At 46.5% G+C, this 18,593-nt stretch overlaps 1 long non-coding RNA gene across 1 annotated transcript; it reads right to left on the bottom strand.

The window, feature by feature from the left end:
- Nucleotides 1–918: 918 nt before the first annotated feature.
- On the bottom strand, nt 919–18,020 carry LOC142496568 (uncharacterized). The gene is made up of 4 exons (XR_012802061.1): nt 17,972–18,020; nt 16,466–16,654; nt 9,566–9,610; nt 919–1,103 (listed from the first exon to the last, which is right to left on the bottom strand). It is a non-coding gene; the product is annotated as an uncharacterized LOC142496568 (long non-coding RNA).
- Nucleotides 18,021–18,593: the final 573 nt, after the last annotated feature.

Genomic DNA, 18,593 nt, shown 5'->3' with positions numbered 1-18,593 from the left:
TAATGTATACCCTGTTCATTTATGTAACTGTATTTGAAACCATGTATTATTTGTCCTAACTCTGTGCCCAGGACATACTTGAAAACAACAGGTAACTCTCAATGTATTACTTCCTGGTAAAATATTTTATAAAGAAATAAATAAATAACTTTATGTAAGATAATTCATGTCTGACACAACCCATAGTAATGGCCGGTATAAGTTTGTAATGGGCAGAAATATTCGTTTGTAATTATATAAAATGTGGGAAGATATGTGTGTTGCAAATATCAGATAATTAGCTTCCCTCTTAAGGCTTCCAGTAATACTATTACCTGGGGTACCTATATATGTGCCAGATACATCTGAAAACAAGGAAGAATACAGGGAGAGGGTTATGGGGTATTGGATAATTCTCGGATTAAACTGAAATGAAATAATTCCCCCTAATCAAAGAAGCCAGGACTAAAAGAGTCACATGGAAGTGAGACTTATAAATGGAAGATAAGACACACTCCCACCACGCTGGGATCCCTCATCAGTGGAGGCGCTGCAACGAGTGTATATATACCTCAGGCTCCCAGTGATGGAGACTCAGGCCTCTTGTTAGCCTCACAGGTAACCGCAGCACCCGTAGTTATAGTACCCTAGGGGTACACCCGCTACAGAGAGAGTCACCAATCTGTCCAAAAATTCTATTTCATGGCTAATTATGTTTGAGCCATTGAGGCTATCACCCTTTAGTGAATAAACCATGAAGATGTATTGCTTTGCAATGTAATACAGGCCTCATTTTAAGAGGAGATAAGATGAGAAAGACTGAATGGGTCACAGGTACCACCTGTCACCTTATTGTGGGTCTAGACTGAAATACTTGTGTAAATACTTGTGTATGACCCAGTTTACATTTTCCTATTAGTAGTAAGCAGTATTACCTTTCCTGACAGGACACTGGTCCTTTGTCAGACAAGTAGAGGATCCCTTCCATAACAGTATGTATCCCTCATCACAGGCACATCGCGGATTGCAGTTATAGGTGCAGAATGTAAGTGGGGACTGGTAATTCTGGCAGGTCAGTGGGCAACTGGTATCACATGTATCAAAATGCATGTTAGGTGGACATTCTGTGGGAAGAGGTTACACATCACATAGATAACACATACAGATCTTCCCAGGACCAATCATTGATAACCCCTCAGTGAATCAGACTCCTTGCCTTAGGCTGCGACTATACAGAAAAACGCCTGTGGTGTCGCCCGTAGCGACATCACGCGGCGCAAAAACAAATTTTGAAAACGCATTAACTGTCACCCGCTTTGCAGTAGCAAGCGAGGAGACAGCTGAATTTGGTATAACCACTTATCACGTATGTATGAAACTTGTTTTATGCCTCGAACAGTGCCGCTACGGGCAACACCACAGCGTTTTTCTGTATAATCTCAGGCTGTGTCCACACAAGTGCTGAGTGTGCTTTGCGTGCGGCGCTTGCCGAGTTTACTTCTTGCAATCTGTATCTTCCTGTATCCACTCACGCGGCGAGCGCGCGCTCGTGCTCAGGCACGTACGTTCTCCCAAGCTTGGTGCTTGGGGAGACAGTTCAATTTGACTTTCGAGCTCAGAGCAGGGTCACAAGTAAGGAGAGAAGGGGGGGAGAGTGGTGCAAGGGGGGGAGAGAATGGAGAGAATGGAGAGAAGGGTGGAAGGAGAGAAGGGGGGGAGAGAGGGGTAGGGGGGGAGAGAGGGGTAGGGGGGGAGGGGAGGAGAAGGGGGGGAGAGAGGGGGAGGGGAAGGGGAGGGGAAGGGGGAGAGGGGAAGGGGGGCGAGGGGAAGGGGGAGAGGGAATGGGGGGAGAAAGAAGCAGGGGGAAAGAGGAGCAGGGTGGGAATAGGGGGGTGCAGTGGGGGTGAGAATGAAGAGAAGGGGGAGACATGGGGAGAGAGATGAGCAAAGGGAAGGAGAGGGGAGTATCATGGAACAAGAACTGCATTTCTGATTCACCCCCCTCTCTCCTTTGCAGCTTCTGCCTGTCAGTTCTTATTTTCAGCTGCATGGAGTCTGCACACACATACTGTGCCTGTGTGATATGCAACAATGTTGCATTTCTTGCCTCTGGGCATGTAATCAGTGAACTGCAACTGCAGCCTCTCCAGTCCTCCTAGGTAATGGGCTTTCCCATTTTCTCCCCTGTCCTTGCTGACAGTTAGTATAGTCCCACTTCTCATCTAGTGTGACCCTTGCTCCTCACTTCTTTTCACCCTGGACTCTGAGTGAGTAACTGCCTGCTATTTACCCCAGCAAGGCCTTTTTGTTTTACACTGTCTCATCATTGATACACTGCACATCAGACAGAGAAGCACTCTCTCCCAACATTACATCTACAAGCACCCATCTCTCTGTGATTTCCCTCAATAAAATCAAGAAAGAGAAAAGGACTTGTTTGTGCTTTGGAAGAGGTGAGACATGAGTTAAGCTAACTGGAATCATTCATACACCATTCGTGACCCTGGTTCCGGTATAGTAAAACAAAGACCGTGTGTTAGGGAATCACACAGGAGCTACTACTACAAGACTTATGCTATACAGAATAGTCTCTGGACCCCAGAACAAGCAGCAGCTTTACTCTGCCAGACAGGGCAGCAAGCTTTATACAGCAAACTGCACACAGCCTGCAACCTTACAGATAAGCAAGCAGATTTACACTGGACACAGCCAGCACCAACCCTGCACCCAAGGCAGCAGCTTTGCAGACTGACAGTGCACCTTACACACAAACCTAATTGCCTTTCTCTGTCTGAGTTCACCCCCTGCACAGCCCCATAGTGAGGAGCCACCATCTCGCCTACCCCTGTGCATGTCCCCACGGCAAGCGCCATCAAGGGCCACGCTACCGGACACCCACCAGGGCATTGGTCAGAGCCACCGGACACCTGTGAGTACAGCTACCCCTACGCTGCACGCTGCAGGACACCGCTCGGCATCATCTGAGACAGACACCCATTGCTGACACAGGTAAAAGACCGCACGCTACATGCACTGGCTAAAGGCCTACACACACCTACAGCATGGCAGAACTCAGAGCCTCACCAGACATCACGCAGGAGAGCGATCACTCAGACACAGAGACCGCTGCGCAACTGCAACAGGCACAGGCAGAGGCAAGGCCCAAACGGACAGTCACACTGACACAAAAGGCCCGTGAAAAATACGAGACTGACATTGAAGCACACCGCGCTAAATTAGAGTTGGCCTGGGAAACAACCACACTGGGAATACGCAATGTTACTAGTGTTGGCAACTATGCGCAACAGCTCGTGCAGGCAATAACGCAATTAAGAAAAAACGAATGGCACACAGCCAGGGAGCCAGGTGTGGAGTAAAAACCTTTCCTTTATTGGTGCATGGTGAGAGACAAGGTCACCCCCTTGGGGGACAAAGACAAAGACCTCCTACGCGTTTGGTCTGAAACGTTGGTCCGAAACATGTAGGAGGTCTTTGTCTTTGTCCCCCAAGGGGGTGAACTTGTCTCTCACCATGCACCAATAAAGGAAAGTTTTTTACTCCACACCTGGCTCCCTGGCTGTGCGCCATTCGTTTTTTCTTCTGGCTGTACCTGGATTCCGGATCCTTCATGGCTGGCACGCCAGCAAACAACCCTGGAGATGACGTGAGTGGGTTTTATTGGTTTAGACTCTTATAGTTAAGTATTGACTGCTGTCATTGTGTTGCTTACAAGTCTATATTTACAGTAGAGGCAACTCTTATTCGAACAAAAACCAGTGGCAATTCCCCAAAAAACCAGGAAACACCCAGGTACATGCTGGGTACATGCCTTAAACTTTCCTTAAACTAGCCCCAGCATTTCTGCATTGATTAATGGCCTATCAGATTAACAGCGGGGGTCCCTGGCAGTCCCATTCAAACTGAATTGGACTGCCAGGGATCCCTGCTGTGTTAATCCTATGGGTCGTTAGTCAATGCAGAAATGCCTTAAACGTGCCTCAAACTAGCCCAGAACATACCCAGCACATACCCAGCACATACCCAGAATGTAACCCGGCTAGTTTACAGCAAATGCTAGAATAAACGTTGCCTCTACTGTACCTACCCACTCCCACTGGTATCTCCAGGGTTAATGTTTCATTGCTAATTGAATTGGATGGAATTACCGTGGGTTTGAGCACCCTAACTCTTTCACCAATAACGCAATTAAGGACTGATCACTCGCGTTATCAAGAGCTGTCAGAGGCATACATTACTTACCTGACCAGGGCCAACACCAGCGAAAGCCTACAAGAAAGAGACTTACAGAGTAACATTGACCTGACACGAGAAAGCCGCGTGCGTACCACTATCACGGAGGCTGAGAGTAGGAGAAAGGACCTTTTGCTGGAGACCACATCGCAGCGCTCAAGCACATCCAGGCACTCATCAAGGTCAGCAAGATCAGCGCAATCTAATGCGTCCAGCGCAAGCACAAACGCTACCAAGGCGCGAGCCACCGCAGAGGCCGCACGTGCCAGGGCCGAATATAGTCGCAGAGAGGCAGCCATAAGAGCAGGTAGAGCGCGCATAGAAGAGGAGGAACAGACAGCCTCTTCCGCCACTGCCACCGCCACTGCCGCCGCCACTGCTGCCGCTAACGCCACCACTGCTACCGCCGCCACGGGCGCTACTGCTGCAGCCACTGCGCGTAGGAAAGCCAAATTTGATGCGGAACTAGAGGCACTTAATCAAGTGAAGGAAGCCGCCGCCATAGCCCAAGCTGAAGTCCTAGAAGCAGCCGTGCAACAGGACGACGGGGAGCAACCGTACAGATGGATAGCCTCAGAGGATCCAGCCCAATGCACTGAAGACTACGTAAGGAGCCTCTTCAGTGTAAATACCAGCGCACCATCTCAACACAGAGGGAGTGACTCCACAGACACCGAAGACTTGCTAGGTCCACGAGGAGAAGACGCTGTTCCTTCAATGGTACATGCTGCCTGGGACAGCTACAGCCGCAACAGTGATCCACACGCCAGCATGCACACGGATACACCACAACAGGCTCGCAATCCAGGTACACCCACACGGGAGAATACAGCCCCCCACACTGACCAGCAGTTACCACGCGTCCACGCCAAGGAAGAGGCGACCGCACAGACCCTCCCAGCAACTACCTCAGAACAGGACAAACACGCCGATGCCTCAGGCCTGACAGACATAGCCAAGTATATGATCCGGCGTGACCTGGTGCAAGCAGGACTCATCAGCTTCGACGAACGCCCTGAGAACTACCGGACGTGGAAGTTCACGTTCAAAGACGCAATCAACAGCTTGGACGTCTCAGCAAGGGAAGAGCTCAACCTGCTATTCAAGTTCCTGGGGAACGAATCCAGGGAGCACGCGAAGAGACTTTGGGCGGCCAACGCGCACCAACACCAAGTAGCTCTTGACCTAGTGTGGGAAAGGCTAGAAGAGTCCTACGGTTGCCCCGAAGCAGTCGAGGATTCGCTATTCAAAAGAATCGACAGCTTCCCCAAGATCACAACTAAAGACTACTCGAAGTTACGAGAGCTCAGGGACCTGCTGCAAGAACTGGAGTTCGCAAGGAAAGACCATTCCTTAATAGTTCTCAATGTCCTAGACTCAGCTTGTGGAGTGAGACCCATCCTGGAGAAGCTACCCTTCAACCTCCAAGAAAGGTGGATTTCACAAGGTTCCAAATACAAAAGAGAGAAGCAAGTCATCTACCCCCCATTCTCATTCTTCTTGAGCTTCATCCGCGAAGCGGCAAGGACAAGGAATGATCCCAGTTTCATCTTGGGTGCGCAAACCACATACAGTGCAAGTAGCCTGAGGAACGAGAGACCAGTGACGAGATATGGTAACACCCAAACACCCATCTCGGTCCGCAGGACGGACGTGCCTCCCACGACCCAAACTACTCCCGATCAGTCGGTCGCCGGAGACAAGGAACCAAGGGACCCAAACAGGGAATGTCCCATACACAAGAAGCCACACCCACTCAACAAGTGCTTTGGGTTCAGGATGAAGTCCCTAGAGGAACGCAAGAGGTTGCTTGGAGAATTCAGAGTTTGCTTCAGGTGCTGCGGTTCCACGACTCACCTAGCCAGGGACTGTAAAGAAGAGATCAAATGCACAGTGTGCGAAAGTGACAAGCACGTGACATCATTACACCCAGAGGCGCTGACACTCCACCAACTCAACAACCCATCCTCCGTAGCGGAGCATGGTGGGGAGAAAGAAGAAGGAGAGTCAACATCCGTCACATCTCAGCGCACTGAGGTTTGCGGAAAAGAAGGTGACAAAATGTCCTGTTCCAAAATATGCCTTGTCGCAGTGCACCCCCAGGGACAACCTGAGAAGGCTATTAGGATGTACGCAATCCTCGACGACCAGAGCAACCGATCGCTGGTCAGGTCAGAGTTCTTCGACATGTTTAACATACAAGACGGTGCTCCTCCTTACACTCTCAGAACGTGCGCAGGGCGAATGGAGACCACAGGGAGAAGAGTAAATGGCTACACCATATGCTCAATAGACGGCAAAGTGAACATGCCCCTTCTCACACTCATCGAGTGCAGCCACATGGCCACAAACAGGGACGAGATTCCCACACCAGACATGGCACGCCATTACCCGCACCTCAAGGCAATAGCCAACTACATCCTGCCGGTAGAACAAGGTGCAAAGATCTTGCTGCTGCTCGGCAGGGACATCATGAGGGTACATAAAGTCCGTAAACAGCATAGCGGACCCCACAACGCGCCATACGCCCAAAGACTTGACCTAGGATGGCTGACAGTGGGCAACGCGTGCACCGACAAAGAGCACGGGCAAGACTATGTTGACGCCCGCAGAACGATAGTAACAGAATGTGGACACACATCTCTCTCTGAACCATGTCTTGGCCATCTCCAAGTGACCGAAGGGCCAAGTGAAGAGGAAAGACAAGGTCATAGCCCTGTGGTCAACAAAAACATCCTTGCATCGGGGGGATGTGACAATGGCCTAGGATGCTTAGCGGTTCAGATAACAAGGATGACGAGTCGACTCCACTGAAGGAAGAAAGTAACCTCCCAAAGGTGACCGACAAAGGGGTCATCCAAAAGACAATAAACAATCAGACGATCTTCTCGCGAGCAATGGCACGCTAGGACGTACAGTCATTCCTCTCCACAGAGTATCCAGTGATAAAGCAGCCAGCTGTCACGGCTGGCATATCCGCAAAAGATTGCGCCCTACAGGTGAAGCCACAGTGTCAAAAAGACTGTCCTCTCACACGTCTAAAAAAAGACAATCTCAGAGACATCTCATAAAGGGATTTACTAGGGCAAAAGAGACTGTTTTTCGTCATGTCCAAGGAGAGAACAACCTCCTGAGGGCAGTCAACAAAGAGATACAAAGGCGTATCACCAAAATACGTGGAAACGTTCTCTTGCAAGAGGAATGCACCAATGACTTAGGGTGCACAGCGTTCCAGACCACAAAGGACGACGACAAGGAAACACCAAGTAGCTCTTGACCTAGTGTGGGTCAGCGGTCAAGGAGCTCGTCAGAAACGGACCTGGCAGTTGGGCGAACCCGCTACCATTCCGTTCACCAAGAAGGCGCTTCCCAAACAATGGAGAACATGCCATCTCTAGGTTCACTTTGCACCTCTGTGACCTACAAAGGGAACCAGAGACCAAAAACAACTTTGTGGCCTTCATCCAGAAGATATTCCTTACCGGCCACGCAAAGCCAGCAACTCTAATGAAGGAAGGTGAAGAATGCCGGTACCTCCAGTCAACTGGGGCCTACCACCCTCAGGAACCCAATCAAATCCGGATAGTGTTCAGCCCCAGCGCTCAGCTCCAGGGAGTCTCCCTGAACGACGCCCTCTTTACTGGACTAGACTCGACAACCAGTCTTCCAGGAGTGTTGTTCTGCTTCCGTAAGGAGCCAAAAGCCATCTCCTTCTGCCAAAGGCCGGGTGATAAAGCGACAGGCTACTATGACTGGCATACCTACAAGGGGATGTACTCTGTGGGTAAAACTACAGAGACAAAAAGACTGTTCTCTCACAAGTCTAAAAGGAAACAGTGCCAGAGACTTTTACACAAAGACATTGTGGTGCAACCAGCAAACCTGGAGCTGTGCATCCACCCTGCATCCTTTGCCAAAGACCTTTGGCCAAGGGACCTTGATATCAGTGATACCAGCCGGTGTCACATCGCTATGTGGACATGGACTCTTGCATTGTTTGAGAATGTGATGTTATTTTTGTTATGCATTGCACATATGTTCCACATATTCAAATTATATAGTGGTATCTCCAGATACCAGATGGGGAGTGTCATGGAACAAGAACTGCATTTCTGATTCACCCCCCTCTCTCCTTTGCAGCTTCTGCCTGTCAGTTCTTATTTTCAGCTGCATGGAGTCTACACACACATACTGTGCCTGTGTGATATGCAACAATGTTGGATTTCTTGCCTCTGGGCATGTAATCAGTGAACTGCTACTGCAGCCTCTCCAGTCCTTCTAGGTAATGGGCTTTCCAATTTTCTCCGCTGTCCTTGCTGACAGTTAGTATAGTCCCACTTCCCATCTAGTGTGACCCTTGCTCCTCACTTCCTTTTCACCCTGGACTCTGAGTGAGTAACTGCCTGCTATTTACCCCAGCAAGGCCTTTTTGTTTTACACTGTTTCATCATTGATACACTGCACTTCAGACAGAGAAGCACTCTTTCCCAACATTACATCTACAAGCACCCATCTCCCTGTGATTTCCCTCAATAAAATCAAGAAAGAGAAAAGGACTTGTTTGTGCTTTGGAAGAGGTGAGACATGAGTTAAGCTAACTGGAATCATTCATACACCATTCGTGACCCTGGTTCCGGTATAGGAGCAAAGGGGAGGAAAGGGGAGCCGGGGGGGAGAATGGAAGGAAGGGGGGAAGGAGAGAAGGGTGGAGAGAGGAGGGAAGGGGTGGAGAGAGCAGGGAAGAGGGACAGAGGAGGGAAGGGGAGAGAAAGGAGGGAAGGGGGGAGAGATGAGGGAAAGGGGGAGAGAGGGGAAGTGGGGGGAGAAGGGAAGGGAGAGGAGGGGAGAGGGTAAGGGAGAGAATGGAGGGGGGAGGAGGGGATGGGGGAAGAGGGGAGGGGGAGGATGGAGGGAAGGGGGGGAGAGAGAGGAGGGAAGCGGCGAGAGGGAGGAGGGAAGTGTGGAGAGAGGAGGAAAAGGAGAAGGGGGAGAGGAGGGAAGGTGGGAAAGGAGAGAATGGGGGAGGGAGATAATGGAGGGGAGAGGGTAAGGGAGAGACTGGAGGGGGGAAGATGGGAGGGGGAGGATGGAGGGAAAGGGGGAGGGAGAGAATGGAGAGACACAGACACGCAGACAAACAGATACAGCCCCGATCCAGCCAATGACACGCCCCTCCTTTAATAGCCACGCCCCCCACTCCTGCACTAAAATTATTGCAGGACAGTCGAACACTCATCCTTGAAGATTTTGGTGTTACACACTGACACATGAATTCTAGTGTTTGCAGCATTGGTATGGTGTAAATACACTTATTCACTATACAGTATATGCTTACTTGGTGGTTGGGTTGTTTTTCCTTTCACCGTCAGGAATGGCAGACCTGCAAAACAGGAGAAATGTTTATTTATTTATTTATTTATTTATAAAATATTTTACCAGGAAGTAATATATTGAGAGTTACCTCTCGTTTTCAAGTATGTCCTGGGCACAGAGTAAAACAAATAATACATGGTTACAAATACAGTTACATAAATGAACAAGGTATACATTTATATACAAGACATTGCATGCACAGTATGCAATTAGTGTTTGCAATTAGTGTTGTAAATCTTTGTGCATTTGTGTCTATGTCCCACTCTTTGAATTCAATTTATGAAAATATTCTTCTTCTGTGAAGAATCCTTATCAATGCCGTTTTTCAGAAGCATTGAATCAGCGGCCCCGTTAGCACGGAAGCGTTTAGTAGCTATTGTTCTGCACAGTGTATATCTGTAGGAGTGGCACAGTGCATTAGTATTTACCAATTAGCTGAAAACGTACTGTACTCTACAGTTTAACTCCAAAAGCAAAGAACATTATCACAGGTTCTTACCTGACTGATAAAGCTAGGCCAATCACTGGGTCTTTTCTGTTATACGTAGGATGAGTGTTACAATTCATTCTCTTAATATTGCCAGTCTGCATGGAATGACTGGCAGTTACATGCAGTTAAGTCCCAGTGCAGTGACAATTAAGCTACAACAAACCATACAGGTACTGTATATATGTTTCAAATTACATTGTATCAATCTGCAGAAATACAGTAGCTGTAATGCTTTTTACATTTTATCACAGTTCAGAGCAACTTCAATTCAGAATGTGCATCACTTATCGCAAATGGATCAAGGTATTTTGCTTTGTATTAGCACTTTGTCCTTATCACAAAGCAATATGAAGATTGGTCATAGTGAGTAAAATCAACCAAATATTCCAGTGTATCTGCTGGGGGCAAGCTTGAAAAGGAATCAAAACAATTCCAGGGTTATTCCCTATTCAGCAGAGGCAAAGGTGACAGAGGGGGTACTCTATTCGATATCATTACAGATTAACATTGACAGGTAGCATTGGCATCTTAAGAGCGATGCATTTAAAGTGATCATTTTAAGTGACAATAATAGTTAGACTATAGTTATATATTTACTTTCTTCATGCAAGACCAATAACCTCAGCAGACATGACATGGATCTAATTGTATTCTCTTCACAGGTATGTCCCTGATATGCAAGTCCTGTTTTGAAAGAATTACACTCCTGGCTTGTACTAATAATTTCTCTTGGTATGTTTGAATATCAAAAGGTGTTTTTTTTTCTTGTTTTTTCCCCCCTCTTAACTGTTTGCTGTTAATTGACCAACTGGAACAAGCTGATTTATTGGGGCAGGGGGGGAGGGGTCATGTGACTGCTTTAGATGTATATAACACATATCCCCCTTGCATTGGCATCTTAAGAGTGATGCATTTAAAGTGATCATTTTAAGTGACAATAATAGTTAGACTATAGTTTGACTAGAGGTGACTGGGGACTGCATCTTTTCTGCAAACTCTTACTCAAGGCATCAAACAGTGAGCTTATATGACCACACTTTGATCCCATGTTTGTTAACCTGCCTATTTTAATCCCACACCCCTTTACAACTTATTTCACTGCAACCTCTCCCAAAACTGACTGCACAAAAACAACTCACACACCAACTCAGCCCACTGAAACCCAGAACTGACACTAGCATTGCAATGCAGAAAAACATTTGACAAGGAACAGGCACACCCCTGCTGTTTAGTCTGCACACACTCACTTTGCTCACAACAGCTCCATGCAGCACTGCCTACCTCTGGCATCATGAACCTGCTATGTATCTTTACTTTTTTCTTTCTCCTGGCCTCATGGAGATGATACTCCCTCTATCCACTACAAACTCCTCCATCCTGGCCCACACCCAACATCACCATACACCCTGGACTACTCAAAAGCCTTTCACTATCTACGGAATGTTGGTGGAGAACTGTAAGAGCCAGCACACCAACCACTGCTCACTCTAATGGCAACCAACACAAATTTATACCTTGCAAACAACTACCCAAATTTCTGCTCATACTATTACTCTCTTTAGCAGGTGATATTGAACCTAACCCAGGTCCTCCCATTTCAAATCTGTCCCATGCCCCTGAAAATTCCACCTTTAAATTCCAAAAAGGGCTATCTCTCACCCATATAAATATCCGGAGCCTGCTGCCCAAACTGGACAAACTAAGGACATGGTGCCTTATGCATAAACCCAAAGCCATCATTCTTACAGAAACATGGCTAACCCTTAAAACCCCTGATGCAAATATCGCCATTCACGGATACTCCATTTTTAGGAGAGATAGGTCCAAGAGAGGAGGAGGGGTGCTATTTTATATTGTAGACACATTACAATTTACACTGCTAAATTGCCCCCCAAGCCCACCCTCTTTTGAAATTCTAGTTGGCAAAATCTGCCTACCTTTTCTAAGCCCATCTTGCTCACTGGCATCTACTGCCCCCCTAAAGCCCCTCTACAATCCCTGGCTGATATCACCCAGTTTCTTGGCTCCATTTCCTCTCTGAACGAGAAGAGTGAGCTGCTAGTTCTTGGGGATTTCAACTTCAACTGGCTTGACCCTAAAAACCATAAAATCCTGATACAACTCAAGCTACTTAACCTTTCACAATTCATTTCCCAACCCACACGGACAAACCTGAAATCGCATAACCATTCCTTGCTAGACTGGATTCTCTCCTAAAACTCCAGCAGAATCCAATCCTCTGGCATCCTTCCTGACATTTTCAGTGACCATGCAATAGTGTACTGTGTAAGGAAAATTAAAACGCCCCATTCAAGCCCTAAAGTTTTCCTCACTAGAACATTTAAAAACGTTAACCCACAACAGTTTCTGGATGACCTTACCAACTGCCCATGGCACAGAATCGATTTAATTCCCGACCCTGATTCTGCGCTCGACTATTTCCAATCCGAGTTCTTAAAACTCTGCGATACCCATGCTCCACCACGCAAAATAAGGGTAATGGGGGCCCATCTTCCATGGGTTACATCTGACCTTATTGCACTCTACCAGCTCAGGGATACCTTGTGAAAAAGCTACAAAGTAACTGGCACTACCAAGGAACTCAATCACTACAGATGCCTGCGGAATATGTGCACAAGGCAAACAAGGCACGCAAAAGCACAATATTACTCTGAAAATCTCTCCAAAAATATATCAAACCCAGCTAACTTCTGGAAGGTTATCAACAACATATTCCAGCCTCCTAACCATCAACAACCAAGTAATATCACTAAGGGGGATATCAATTGCTTCCATAGTCAACTCTATCCTGTCTGCAGGCCATATCTCTAAGACCTGGAAAACTGCCAGAGTTGCCAATTAAGCGATTACTATACCAAGACAAATTTCCCTAGCCAATTCCAATCTGGCTTTCGCCCCAAACACTACAGTAACTACCCTGCTAAAAGTTTGCAATGAAATCCAGTGTGGAATGGAACGGGGACAACTCACTGGTGCAGTATTCCTAGATTTTGCAAAGGCTTTTGATACAGTTGATCATGCTATCCTGCTTAACAAACTCCAGAGCTTTGGAATAGGTACGCATGCTTTAAACTGGTTTCATTCCTACCTATCAGGAAGATCCCAACATGTGTCTATCTCAGGCTTTAACTCCAACCCCCTGGATATCACCTGTGGTGTCTCGCATGGCTCTGTTCTGGGCCCCCTACTCTTCTCAGTGTTCATTAATTATCTTCCCACAGCGTGTAAGGAAGCCTCAATACACATGTATGCAGATGACACAATCCTATATGCACACAGCTATAGCCTCTCTGACCTTCAACACATACTTCAGTCTGACTTTTTGAGACACGAAAACTGGATCTCCCAAAACAAACTGTTTTTAAACACTGACAAGACTGTAACAATGGTATTTGGGACCAAGACTAAATTTTTAAATCTTCCAGCGACTGAGCTCCAGATTAGAACCAACGCTAACACCACCCTAACCCCTGTCACTAGTTTTAAATACCTGGGCTTATGGTTTGACTCCCACTTAACATTCAGAATGCACATTGATACCCTGACGACCAAGACCTATGCCAAACTAGGGGTACTTTACAGGAACAAATCCTCCCTAAGTCTCCTGGTCAGAAAGCGTATCGCACAGCAGATGCTAATGCCAATTATTGACTATGGAGACATAGTATATGGCACGGCACCTCAAACCCACCTTGGCAAACTTGACACCCTCTACAATTCAATTTGTCGTTTTGTTCTCCAATGCAACTACAACACACATCACTGCGAAATGCTCAAAGAACTAGATTGGTCATCACTAGAGTCTAGGCGCAAAGTTCACCTTTCCTGTCTTGCCTTTAAATTCTTTATGGGCAAGCTACCCAGCTATCTGAACAAGCTCCTCGCCCCTACCACATGCAGCACTTATCACCTAAGATCAGAATCCAAAAGACTTCATGGTCCCAAGGCTCAACAAAGTATCCGGCCGTTCATCCTTCTCTTACCGTGCACCCCAAAACTGGAACAACCTACCAGAGACTCTCACATCCACCACCAGTTTAAGTTCTTTCAAATCTAAGGCTGTCTCACATTTTAATCTGTCTGTAACTGTTTCATTCGCCCATAATATATAATTTCTTTAACTGTGCATGCAATGTCTTGTATATAATGTATACCCTGTTCATTTATGTAACTGTATTTGTAACCATGTATTATTTGTCCAAACTCTGTGCCCAGGACATACTTGAAAACGAGAGGTAACTCTCAATGTATTACTTCCTGGTAAAACATTTTATAAATAAATAAATAAATAAATAACTTTATTTAAGATAATTCATGTCTGACACAACCCATAGTAATGGCCGGTATAAGTTTGTAATGGGCAGAAATATTCGTTTGTAATTATATAAAATGTGGGAAGATATGTGTGTTGCAAATATCAGATAATTAGCTTCCCTCTTAAGGCTTCCAGTAATACTATTACCTGGGGTACCTATATATGTGCCAGATAATCTGAAAACAAGGAAGAATACAGGGAGAGGGTTATGGGGTATTTGATAATTCTCGGATTAAACTGAAATGAAATAATTCCCCCTAATCAAAGAAGCCAGGACTAAAAGAGTCACATGGATGAGAGACTTATAAATGGAAGATAAGACACACTCCCACCACGCTGGAATCCCTCATCAGTGGAGGCGCTGCAACGAGTGTAAGTATATACCTCAGGCTCCCAGTGACGGAGGCTCAGGCCTCTTGTTAGCTGTGACGATGGGGAGGATTTGGCCCGGGATTAAAGGGGTTACACACAATTGGCCCCCCTCTACCCTCACCTGGGAAGCAAGGGGTTAACTGGACTGAGGTCCAGTAATGTGTTTTTACCTCGCTTCAATATCCAAATGCTTATTCCCCTGTGTAACTGTATTGTGTTATCCTAGTGTTTGCACCCACACATACACTAGGGTTGCTGCAGAAGGGAATGGGTTAATGTTAAAACAGTGATTCTAGCCCTTTGTTTAAATTACCCACAAATATGCCTGCCTACTAAATGCAAATGGTCAGGAGAGCGACCAAATGGTTAGGAAGCTGGAGTGGGTTGTGAGCGTTATAACTCACACTTTGAAACGCCTCTGATTCAGGAGGTCTGGGGCATTGGGTGTGAAACATAGCACCAGTGACCAAAAGGTAACTGCCCTAATTGTTTATGTTGGAGGCAGGAACCAAGAAACTGAATGTTTTTTAAGTGTGATACTTCACACTTCAATGGAAGCCAAAATCTGCTTCTAAGAGATTTGATTGGGGCCAGGGGTGCTGTTACCCAAGGAGAGATCAGAATGAGTGACCTTATTAAATATAAGAATATTATGAGATGTCCTCGGCTGAACATGCTAAGAGTTACATATGTGTATTCGTGGGACCAAGCCCCAACTAACGAATACAGACACCTGAGGTTTAGCCGGTTCAAAGAGACAGATATTAATATCTCTCTTAATTTTAATATTACACTGTAATATTTAGTCTCGTTGGGAGCGTCATGCGTGACGGAATGTATTAATATGTCTCGTGTGCCGGTAGGTATTACTAAACTGAAGTTATGAAGTTATTTAGATAGGGATAAGCAGTTTTTAAATGTCCTTGGGTGGGAGGAGTTTTACTCTGAGGAAAACTGTCAACTTCACCGCTGATTTATGAGAGGGGCTGGGTTTAGGTTGTGTTCAATGGGAAATAATTGTATAAGAACCAGGCTCAGCCTATGGCTATTATCCTTCATGCCAGAGGTCCTTCATGTGTCTTCATGACCTGCCTGTCTTGCTGTGATGTCAACTGAAATATGGAAGAAATGGCCCATCCTGTATCCTGATGGCTTTCTTGTCATAATCTTTAAGTAAGTGTCTATATTTTTTCTGTTATTTGTATATCTTGTGTGTTCACCTTTATCAAGGAATAAATTATATTTTATCATATCTAAGTCTCGTCCCAGTTCAACCCAGTTATTTATATATTTTGGTGTGTATTATTAATAGCCTGTCACAAAGCTCCCGTCACATTAGCCTCACAGGTAACCGCAGCACCCTTAGTTATAGTACCCTAGGGGTACACCCGCTACAGACAGAGTCACCAATCTGTCCAAAAATTCTATTTCATGGCTAATTATGTTTGAGCCATTGAGGCTATCACCCTTTAGTGAATAAACCATGAAAATGTATTGCTTTGCAATGTAATACAGGCCTCATTTTAAGAGGAGATAAGACGAGAAAGACTGAATGGGTCACAGGTACCACCTGTCACCTTATTGTGGGTCTAGACTGAAATACTTGGGTAAATACTTGTGTATGACCCAGTTTACATTTTCCTATTAGTAGTAAGTAGTATTACCTTTCCAGACAGGACACTGGTCCTTTGTCAAACAAGTAGAGGATCCCTTCCATAACAGTATGTATCCCTCATCACAGGCACATCGCGGATTGCAGTTATAGGTGCAGAACGTAGGTGGGGACTGGTAATTCTGACAGGTCAGTGGGCAACTGGTATCACATTGCGCAAAATGCATGTGAGGTGGACATTCTGTGGGAAGAGGTTACACATCACATAGATAACACATACAGATCTTCCCAGGACCAATCATTCATAACCCCCAGTGAAGCAGTCTCCTTGCCTTAGGCTGCGATTATACAGAAAAACACCTGTGGTGTCGCCCATAGCGACATCACGCGGAGCAACAACAAATTTTGAAAACGCATTAACTGTCTCCCCGCTTTGCAGTAGCAAGCGAGGAGACAGCTGAATTTGGTATAGACACTTATCACGTATGTATGAAACTTGTTTTTTGCCTCGCACAGTGTCGCTACGGGCGACACCACAGCGTTTTTCTGTATAATCTCAGGCTGCTTCCACACAAGTGCTGAGTGCGCTTTGCGTGCGGCGCTTGCCGAGTTTACTTCTTGCAATTTGTATCTTCCCATATCCGCTCACGCGGGGAGCGCGCTTGTGCTTAGGCACGTACGCACTCCCAAGCTTGGTGCTTGGGGAGACAGTTCAATTTGACTTTCGAGCTCAGAGCAGGGTTACAAGTAAGGAGAGAAGGGGGGGCGAGTGGTGCAGGGGGGGAGAGAATGGAGAGAAGGAGAGAAAGAGGGGAAGGGGGAGAGGAACGGGGGGAGAAAGGAGCAGGGGGAAAGATTAGCAGGGTGGGAATAGAGGGGTGCAGTGGGGGAGAGAATGAAGAGAAGGGGGAGACAGGAGAGAGGGGAGGAGAGGGGAGCCGCGGGGGAGAGAATGGAAGGATGGGGGGAAGGAAAGAAGGGTGGAGAGAGGAGGGAAGGGGTTGAGAGAGCAAGGAAGAGGGGGAGAGAGGAGGGAAGGGGAGAGAAATGAGGGAAGGGGGAGAGATGAGGGAGGGGGGGGAAGTGGGGGAAGAAGGAAGAGGGGAAGTGGGGGAAGAAGGAAAGGGGGGAAAGGGGGAGAGAGAGGAGGGAAGGGGGGGAGAGAGAGGAGGGAAGAGGGGGAGAGAGAGGAGGGAAGTGGGGAGAGAGAAGGGAAAGGGGAAGGGGGGAAAGGAGAGAATGGAGGGAGGGAGAGAATGGAGGGGAGAGGGTAAGGGAGAGAATGGAGGGGGGAAGAGGGTGGGGGAGGATGGAGGGAAAGGGGGAGGGAGAGAATGGAGAGACACAGACACGTAGACACACAGATACAGCCCTGATCCAGCCAATGACACGCCCCTCCTTTAATAGCCACGCCCCCCACTCCTGCACTAAAATTATTGCAGGACAGCCGAACGCTCATGCTTAAAGATTTTGGTGTTACACACTGACACATGAATTCTAGTGTTTGCAGCATTGGTATGGTGTAAATACACTTATTCACTATACAGTATATGCTTACTTGGTGGTTGGGTTGTTTTTCCTTTCACCGTCAGGAATGGCAGACCTGCAAAACAGGAGAAATGTTTGCAATTAGTGTTGTAAATCTTTGTGCATTTGTGTTTGTGCCCACTCTTTGAATTCGATTTATGAAAATATTATTTTTTTGTGAAGAATCCTTATCAATGCCGGTTTTCAGAAGCATTGAATCTGCGGCCCCGTTAGCACGGAAGCGTTTAGTAGCTATTGTTCTGCACAGTGTATATCTGTAGGAGTGGCACAGTGCATTAGTATTTACCAATTAGCTGAAAACGTACTGTACTCTACAGTTTAACTCCAAAAGCAAAGAACTTTGTCACAGGTTCTTACCTGACTGATAAAGCTAGGCCAATCACTGGGTCTTTTCTGTTATACGTAGGATGAGTGTTACAATTCATTCTCTTAATATTGCCAGTCTGCATGGAATGACTGGCAGTTACATGCAGTTAAGTCCCAGTGCAGTGACAATTAAGCTACAACAAACCATACAGGTACTGTATATACGTTTCAAATTACATTGTATCAATCTGCAGAAATACAGTAGCTGTAATGCTTTTTACATTTTATCACAGTTCAGAGCAACTTCAATTCAGAATGTGCATCAC

This window comes from Ascaphus truei, chromosome 6 (genome assembly GCF_040206685.1).
Source record: "Ascaphus truei isolate aAscTru1 chromosome 6, aAscTru1.hap1, whole genome shotgun sequence".
NCBI lineage: Eukaryota > Metazoa > Chordata > Amphibia > Anura > Ascaphidae > Ascaphus > Ascaphus truei.
This window is presented reverse-complemented; position numbering and strand designations above follow the sequence as displayed.